The following is an 11,362-nucleotide window of genomic DNA, read 5'->3' on the forward strand; positions in this document are numbered from 1 at the left end:
GACAGATGACAAATGACAGATGACAGATGACAGATGACAGATGACAGATGACAGATGACAGATGACAGATGACAGATGACAGATGACAAATGACAGATGACAGATGACAGATAACAGTTGACAGATGACAGATGACAGATGACAGATGACAGATGACAGATGACAGATGACAGATGACAGATGACAGATGACAGATGACAGATGACAGATGACAGATGACAGATGACAGATGACAGATGACAGATGACAGATGACAGATGACAGATGACAAATGACAGATGACAGATGACAGATGACAGATGACAGATGACAGATGACAAATGACAGATGACAGATGGCAGATGACAGATAACAGTTGACAGATGACAGATGACAGATGACAGATGACAGATGACAGATGACAGTTGACAGATGACAGATGACAGATGACAGATGACAGATGACAGATGACAGATGACAGATGACAGATGACAGATGACAGATTACAGATGACAGATGACAGATGACAGGTGACAGATGATAGATGATGACAGATGATAGATGACAGATGACAGATGACAGGTGACAGATGACAGATGACAGATGACAGATGACAGATGACAGATGACAGATGACAGATGACAGATGACCGATGACAGACGAAAGATGACAGATGACAGATGACAGATGACAAATGACAGATGACAGATGACAGATGACAGATGACAGATGACAGATGACAAATGACAGATGACAGATGACAGATGACAAATGACAGATGACAGATGACAGATGACAGATGACAGATGACAGATGACAGATGACAGATGACAGATGACAGATGACAGATGACAGATGACAAATGACAGATGACAGATGACAGATAACAGTTGACAGATGACAGATGACAGATGACAGATGACAGATGACAGATGACAGATGACAGGTGACAGGTGACAGGTGACAGATGACAGATGACAGATGACAGATGACAGATGACAGATGACAGATGACAGATGACAGATGACAGATGACAGATGACAGATGACAGATGACAGATGACAGATGACGGATGACAGACGAAAGACGACAGATGACAGGTGACAGGTGACAGATGACAGATGACCGATGACAGATGACAGATGACAGATGACAGATGACAGATGACAGATGACAGATGACAGATGACAGATGACAGATGACAGATGACAGATGACAGATGACAGATGACAGATGACAGATGACAGATGACAGATGACAGATGACAGATGACAGATGACAGATGACAGATGACAGATGACAGATGACAGATGACAGATGACAGATGACAGATGACAGATGACAGATGACAGATGACAGATGACAGATGACAGATGACAGATGACAGATGACAGATGACAGATGACAGATGACAGATGACAGATGACAGATGACAGATGACAGATGACCGATGACAGATGACAGATGACAGATGACAGATGACAGATGACAGATGACAGATGACAGATGACAGATGAGAGATGACAGATGACAGGTGACAGCTGACAGATGACAGATGACAGATGACAAATGACAGATGACAGATGACAGATGACAGATGACAAATGACAGATGACAGGTGACAGGTGACAGATGACAGTTGACAGATGACAGATGACAGATGATGGATGAGATATGACAGATGACAGATGGCACATGACAGATGACAGATGCAGATGACAGATAACAGTTGACAGATGACAGATGACAGATGACAGATGACAGATGACAGATGACAGATGACAGATGACAGACGACAGATGACAGATGACAGATTACAGATGACAGATGACAGATGACAAATGACAGATGACAGATGACAGATGACAGCTGACAGATGACAAATGACAGATGACAGGTGATAGATGACAGATGGCAGATAACAGATGACAGATGACAGATGACATATGACATATGACATATGACAGATGACAGATGACAGATGACAGATGACAGATGACAGATGACAGATGACAGATGACAGATGACAGATGACAGATGACAGATGACAGGTGACAGATGAGAGATAACAGTTGACAGATGGCAGATGACAGATGAGATATGACAGATGACAGATGACAGGTGACAGATAACAGTTGACAGATGACAGGTGGCAGATGACAGATGAAATATGACAGATGACAGATGACAGACGAGAGATAACAGTTGACCGAAGACAGATGAAAAATGACAGATGACAGACGAAAGACGACAGATGACAGACGACAGATGACGGATGACAGATGACAGATGACAGATGACAGATGACAGATGACAGATGACAGATGACAGATGACAGATGACAAATGACAGATGACAGATGACAGATGGCAGATGACAGATAACAGTTGACAGATGACAGACGACAGATGACAGATGACAGATGACAGTTGACAGATGACAGCTGACATGTGACAGATGACAGATGACAGATGATAGATTACAGATGACAGATGATAGATGACAGATGACAGATGACAGATGACAGCTGACAGATGACAGATGACAGGTGATAGATGACAGATGGCAGATAACAGATGACAGATGACAGATGACATATGACATATGACATATGACAGATGACAGATGACAGATGACAGATGACATATGACAGATGACAGATGACAGATGACAGATGACAGATGACAGATGACAGATGACAGATGACAGATGACAGATAACAGTTGACAGATGACAGGTGGCAGATGACAGATGAAATATGACAGATGACAGATGAGAGATAGCAGTTGACAGAAGACAGATGAAAAATGGCAGATGACAGACGAAAGACGACAGACGACAGACGACAGATGACAGATGACAGATGACAGATGACAGATGACAGATGACAGATGACAGATAACAGATAACAGATGACAGATGACAGATGACAGATGACAGATGACAGACGAAATACGACAGATGACAGATGACAGTTGACAGATGACAGATGACAGATGACAGATGACAGATGACAGATGACAGATGACAGATAACAGTTGACAGATGACAGGTGGCAGATGACAGATGAAATATGACAGATGACAGATGAGAGATAACAGTTGACAGAAGACAGATGAAAAATGGCAGATGACAGACGAAAGACGACAGATGACAGACGACAGATGACAGATGACAGATGACAGATGACAGATGACAGATGACAGATGACGGATGACAGATGACAGATGACAGATGACAGATAACAGATAACAGATGACAGATGACAGATGACATATGACAGACGAAAGATGACAGATGACAGATGACAGTTGACAGACGAGAGATGACAGATGACAGATGACAGATGACAGATGACAGATGACAGATGACAGATGACAGATGGCAGATGACAGATAACAGTTGAAAGATGACAGATGACAGATGACAGTTGACAGATGACAGATGACAGATGACAGATGACAGATGACAGATGACAGATGACAGATGACAGATGACAGATGACAGTTGACAGATGGTAGATGACAGATGAGATATGACAGATGACAGATGACAGATGACAGATGACAGATGACAGATGACAGATAACAGTTGACAGATGACAGGTGGCAGATGACAGATAAATATGACAGATGACAGATGAGAGATAACAGTTGACAGAAGACAGATGAAAAATGACATATGACAGACGAAAGACGACAGATGACAGACGACAGATGACAGATGACAGTTGACAGAAGACAGATGACAGTTGGCAGATGACAGGTAACAGTTGACAGATGACAGATGACAGATGACAGATGACAGATGACAGATGACAGATGACAGTTGACAGATGACAGATGACAGATGATAGATGACAGATGACAGATGACAGGTGACAGATGACAGATGACAGATGACAGATGACAGATGACAGATGATAGATGACAGACGACAGATGACAGATGACAGATTACAGATGACAGATGACAGATGACAAATGACAGATGACAGATGACAGATGACAGCTGACAGATGACAGATGACAGATGACAGGTGATAGATGACAGATGGCAGATAACAGATGACAGATGACAGATGACATATGACATATGACATATGACATATGACAGATGACAGATGACAGATGACAGATGACAGATGACAGATGACAGATGACAGATGACAGATGACAGATGACAGATGACAGATGACAGATGACAGATGACAGATGACAGATGACAGATGACAGATGACAGATGACAGATGACAGATGACAGATGACAGATGACAGATGACAGATGACAGATGACAGATGACAGATGACAGATGACAGATGACAGATGACAGATGACAGATGACAGATGACAGATGACAGATGACAGTTGACAGATGACAGATGACAGATGGCAGATGGCAGATGACAGATAACAGTTGACAGATGACAGATGACAGATGACAGATGACAGATGACAGATGACAGATGACAGTTGACAGATGACAGATGACAGATGATAGATGACAGATGACAGATGACAGACGACAGATGACAGATGACAGATGACAGATGACAGATGACAGATGACAGATGACAGATGACAGACGACAGATGACAGATGACAGATGACAGATGACAGATGACAGATGACAGATGACAGATGGCACATGACAGATGACAGATGCAGATGACAGATAACAGTTGACAGATGACAGCTGACAGATGACAGATGACAGATGACAGATGATAGATTACAGATGACAGATGATAGATGACAGATGACAGACGACAGATGACAGATGACAGATGACAGATGACAGCTGACAGATAACAGTTGACAGATGACAGATGACAGATGACAGATGACAGATGACAGATGACAGATGACAGATGACAGATGACAGATGACAGATGATAGATGACAGATGACAGATGACAGACGACAGATGACAGATGACAGATGACAGATGACAGATGACAGATGACAGATGACAGATGACAGACGACAGATGACAGATGACAGATGACAGATGACAGATGACAGATGACAGATGACAGATGGCACATGACAGATGACAGATGCAGATGACAGATAACAGTTGACAGATGACAGCTGACAGATGACAGATGACAGATGACAGATGACAGATGATAGATTACAGATGACAGATGATAGATGACAGATGACAGATGACAGATGACAGATGACAGATGACAGCTGACAGATGACAGATGACAGGTGATAGATGACAGATGGCAGATAACAGATGACAGATGACAGATGACATATGACATATGACATATGACAGATGACAGATGACAGATGACAGATGACATATGACAGATGACAGATGACAGATGACAGATGACAGATGACAGATGACAGATGACAGATGACAGATAACAATTGACAGATGACAGGTGGCAGATGACAGATGAAATATGACAGATGACAGATGAGAGATAACAGTTGACAGAAGACAGATGAAAAATGACAGATGACAGACGAAAGACGACAGATGACAGACGACAGATGACAGATGACAGATGACAGATGACAGATGACAGATGACAGATGACAGATGACAGATGACAGATGACAGATGACAGATAACAGATAACAGATGACAGATGACAGATGACAGATGACAGATGACAGACGAAAGACGACAGATGACAGATGACAGTTGACAGATGACAGATGACAGATGACAGATGACAGATGACAGATGACAGATAACAGTTGACAGATGACAGGTGGCAGATGACAGATGAAATATGACAGATGACAGATGAGAGATAACAGTTGACAGAAGACAGATGAAAAATGACAGATGACAGACGAAAGACGACAGATGACAGATGACAGATGACAGATGACAGATGACAGATGGCAGATGACAGATAACAGATGACAGCTGACAGATGACAGATGACAGATGACAGATGACAGATGATAGATTACAGATGACAGATGATAGATGACAGATGACAGATGACAGATGACAGATGACAGATGACAGCTGACAGATGACAGATGACAGGTGATAGATGACAGATGGCAGATAACAGATGACAGATGACAGATGACATATGACATATGACATATGACAGATGACAGATGACAGATGACAGATGACAGATGACAGATGACAGATAACAGATAACAGATGACAGATGACATATGACAGACGAAAGATGACAGATGACAGATGACAGTTGACAGACGACAGATGACAGATGACAGATGACAGATGACAGATGACAGATGACAGATGGCAGATGACAGATAACAGTTGAAAGATGACAGATGACAGATGACAGTTGACAGATGACAGATGGCAGATGACAGATGACAGATGACAGATGACAGATGACAGATGACAGATGACAGATGACAGATGACAGTTGACAGATGGTAGATGACAGATGAGATATGACAGATGACAGATGACAGATGACAGATGACAGATGACAGATAACAGTTGACAGATGACAGGTGGCAGATGACAGATGAAATATGACAGATGACAGATGAGAGATAACAGTTGACAGAAGACAGATGAAAAATGACAGATGACAGACGAAAGACGACAGATGACAGACGACAGATGACAGATGACAGTTGACAGATGACAGATGACAGATGACAGATGACAGATGACAGATGACAGATGACAGATGACAGATGACAGATGACAGATGACAGATGACAGATGACAGATGACAGACGAAAGATGACAGATGACAGATGACAGATGACAGATGACAGATGACAGATGACAGATGACAGATGACAGATGACAGATGACAGACGACAGATGACAGATGACATTTGACAGATGACAGATGGCAGATGACAGATGAGATATGACAGATGACAGATGACAGATGACAGATGACAGATGACAGATGACAGATGACAGATGACAGATGACAGATGACAGATGACAGATGACATTTGAGAGATGGCAGATGACAGATGACAGATGAGATATGAGATATGACAGATGACAGATGACAGAAGACAGATGACAAATGACAGATGACAGATGACAGATGACTGATGACAGATGACAGATGACAGATGAGAGATGACAGATGGCAGATGGCAGATGACAGATGACAGATGACAGATGACAGATGACAGATGACAGATGACAGACGAAAGATGACAGATGACAGATGACAGATGACAGATGACAGATGACAGATGACAGATGACAGATGACAGATGACAGACGACAGATGACAGATGACAGATGACAGATGACAGATGACAGGTGACAGATGACAGATGACAGATGACAGATGACATATGACATATGACATATGACAGATGACAGATGAGATATGACAGATGACAGATGACAGATGACAGATGACAGATGACAGATGACAGATGACAGATGACAGATGACAGATGACAGATGACAGATGACAGATGACAGATGACAGATGACAGATGACAGATGACAGATGACAGATGACAGATGACAGATGACAGATGACAGATGACAGATGACAGATGACAGATGACAGATGACAGATGACAGTTGACAGATGGCAGATGACAGATGAGATATGACAGATGACAGATGACAGATAACAGTTGACAGATGACAGGTGGCAGATGACAGATGAAATATGACAGATGACAGATGAGAGATAACAGTTGACAGAAGACAGATGAAAAATGACAGATGACAGACAAAAGACGACAGATGACAGACGACAGATGACAGATGACAGATGACAGATGACAGATGACAGATGACGGATGACAGATGACAGATGACAGATAATAGATAACAGATGACAGATGACAGATGACAGATGACAGATGACAGATGACAGATGACAGATGACAGATGACACATAACAGATACCAGATGACAGATGACAGATGAGATATGACAGATGACATATGACATATGACAGATGACACAAGACAAATGACAGATGATGGATGAGATATGACAGATTACAGATGGCACATGACAGATGACTGATGCAGATGACAGATAACAGTTGACAGCTGACAGATGACAGATGACAGATGACAGATGACAGATGACAGATGACAGATGACAGATGACAGATGACAGATGACAGATGACAGATGACAGATGACAGATGAGATATGACAGATGACAGATGACATATGACAGATGACAGATGACAGATGACAGATGACACATAACAGATGCCAGATGACAGATGACAGATGAGATATGACAGATGACATATGACATATGACAGATGACACATGACAAATGACAGATGATGGATGAGATATGACAGATTACAGATGACAGATGACAGATGACACATAACAGATGCCAGATGACAGATGACAGATGACAGATGACACATGACAGATGACAGATGACAGATGACAGATGACAGATGACAGATGACAGATGACAGATGACAGATGACAGATGACAGATGACAGATGACACATAACAGATGCCAGATGACAGATGACAGATGAGATATGACAGATGACATATGACATATGACAGATGACACATGACAAATGACAGATGATGGATGAGATATGACAGATTACAGATGACAGATGACAGATAACACATAACAGATGCCAGATGACAGATGACAGATGACACATGACAGATGACAGATGACAGATGACAGATGACAGATGACAGATGAGATATGACAGATGACAGATGACATATGACAGATGACAGATGACTGATGCAGATGACAGATAACAGTTGACAGATGACAGATGACAGATGACAGATGACAGATGATAGATGACAGATGACAGATGACAGAGGACAGATGACAGATGACAGATGACAGATGACAGATGACAGATGACACATAACAGATGCCAGATGACAGATGACAGATGAGATATGACAGATGACATATGACAGATGACACATGACAAATGACAGATGATGGATGAGATATGACAGATTACAGATGACAGATGACAGATGACACATAACAAATGCCAGACGACAGATGACAGATGACACATGACAGATGACAGATGACAGATGACAGATGACAGATGACAGATGACAGATGACAGATGACAGATGACAGATGACAGATGACAGATAACAGATGACAGATGACAGACGACAGATGACAGATGACAGATGACAGGTGACAGATGACAGATGACAGATAACAGATGAGATATGACAGATGACAGATGACATATGACAGATGACAGATGACAGATGACAGATGACAGATGACAGATGACAGATGACAGATGACAGATGACAGATGACAGATGACAGATGACAGATGACAGATGACAGATGACAGATGACAGATGACAGATGACAGATGACAGGTGACAGATGACAGATGACAGATAACAGATGACAGATGACAGATGAGAGATGACAGATAACAGTTGACAGTTGACCAATGACAGATGACAGATGACAGATGACAGATGACAGATGAGAGATGACAGATGACAGATGACAGATGACAGATGACAGATGACAGATGACAGATGACAGATGACAGATGACAGATGACAGATGACAGATGACAGATGACAGATGACAGATGACAGATGACAGATGACAGATGACAGATGACAGATGACAGATGACAGATGACAGATGACAGATGACAGATGACAGATGACAGATGACAGATGACAGATGACAGATGACAGATGACACATGACAGATGACAGATGACAGATGACAGATGACAGATGAGAGGTGATAGATGACAGATGACAGATAACAGATAACAGATGACAGATGACAGATGACATATGACATATGACATATGACAGATGACAGATGAAAAATGACAGATGATGGATGAGATATGACAGATGACAGATGGCACATGACATATGACAGATGCAGATGACAGATAACAGTTGACAGATGACAGATGACAGACGACAGATGACAGATGACAGATGACAGATGACAGATGACAGATGACAGATGACAGATGACAGATGACAGATGACAGATGACAGATGACAGATGACAGATAACAGATGACAGATGACAGATGACAGATGACAGATGACAGATTACAGATGACAGGTGACAGATGACAGGTGATAGATGACAGATGGCAGATAACAAATGACAGGTGACAGATGACATATGACATATGACATATGACAAATAACAGATGATAGATGACAGATGACAGATGGCAGATGACAGATAACAGTTGACAGATGACAGATGACAGATGACAGATGACAGATGACAGATGACAGATGACAGATGACAGATGACAGATGACAGATGACAGATGATAGATGACAGATGACAGATGACAGATGACAGATGACAAATGACAGATGACAGGTGACAGGTGACAGATGACAGTTGACAGATGACAGATGATGGATGAGATATGACAGATGACAGATGGCACATGACAGATGACAGATGCAGATGACAGATAACAGTTGACAGATGACAGCTGACAGATGACACATGACAGATGACAGATGACAGATGACAGATGACAGATGACAGATGACAGATGATAGATTACAGATGACAGATGATAGATGACAGATGACAGATGACAGATGACAGCTGACAGATGACAGATGACAGATGACAGGTGATAGATGACAGATGGCAGATAACAGATGACAGATGACAGATGACATATGACATATGACATATGACAGATGACAGAAGACAGATGACAGATGACATATGACAGATGACAGATGACAGATGACAGATGACAGATGACAGATGACAGATGACAGATGACAGATGACAGATGACAGATGATAGATGACAGATGACAGATGACAGATGACAGCTGACAGATGACAGATGACAGATGACAGATGACAGATGACAGATGACAGACGAAAGATGACAGATGACAGATGACAGTTGACAGATGACAGATGACAGATGACAGATGACAGATGACAGATGACAGATGACAGATGACAGATGGCAGATGACAGATAACAGTTGAAAGATGACAGATGACAGATGACAGATGACAGATGACAGATGACAGATGACAGATGACAGATGACAGATAACAGATGACAGTTGACAGATGGCAGATGACAGATGAGATATGGCAGATGACAGATGACAGATGACAGATGACAGATGACAGATAACAGTTGACAGATGACAGGTGGCAGATGACAAATGAAATATGACAGATGACAGATGAGAGATAACAGTTGACAGAAGACAGATGAAAAATGACAGATGACAGACGAAAGACGACAGATGACAGACGACAGATGACAGATGACAGATGACAGATGACAGATGACAGATGACAGATGACAGATAACAGATAAAAGATGACAGATGACAGATGACAGATGACATATGACAGACGAAAGATCCCAAATGACAGATGACAGTTGACAGA

This window comes from Condylostylus longicornis, unplaced genomic scaffold (assembly GCF_029603195.1).
Source record: "Condylostylus longicornis isolate FDR11 unplaced genomic scaffold, ASM2960319v2 ptg000151l, whole genome shotgun sequence".
In the NCBI taxonomy this organism is placed as follows: Eukaryota; Metazoa; Arthropoda; class Insecta; order Diptera; family Dolichopodidae; genus Condylostylus; species Condylostylus longicornis.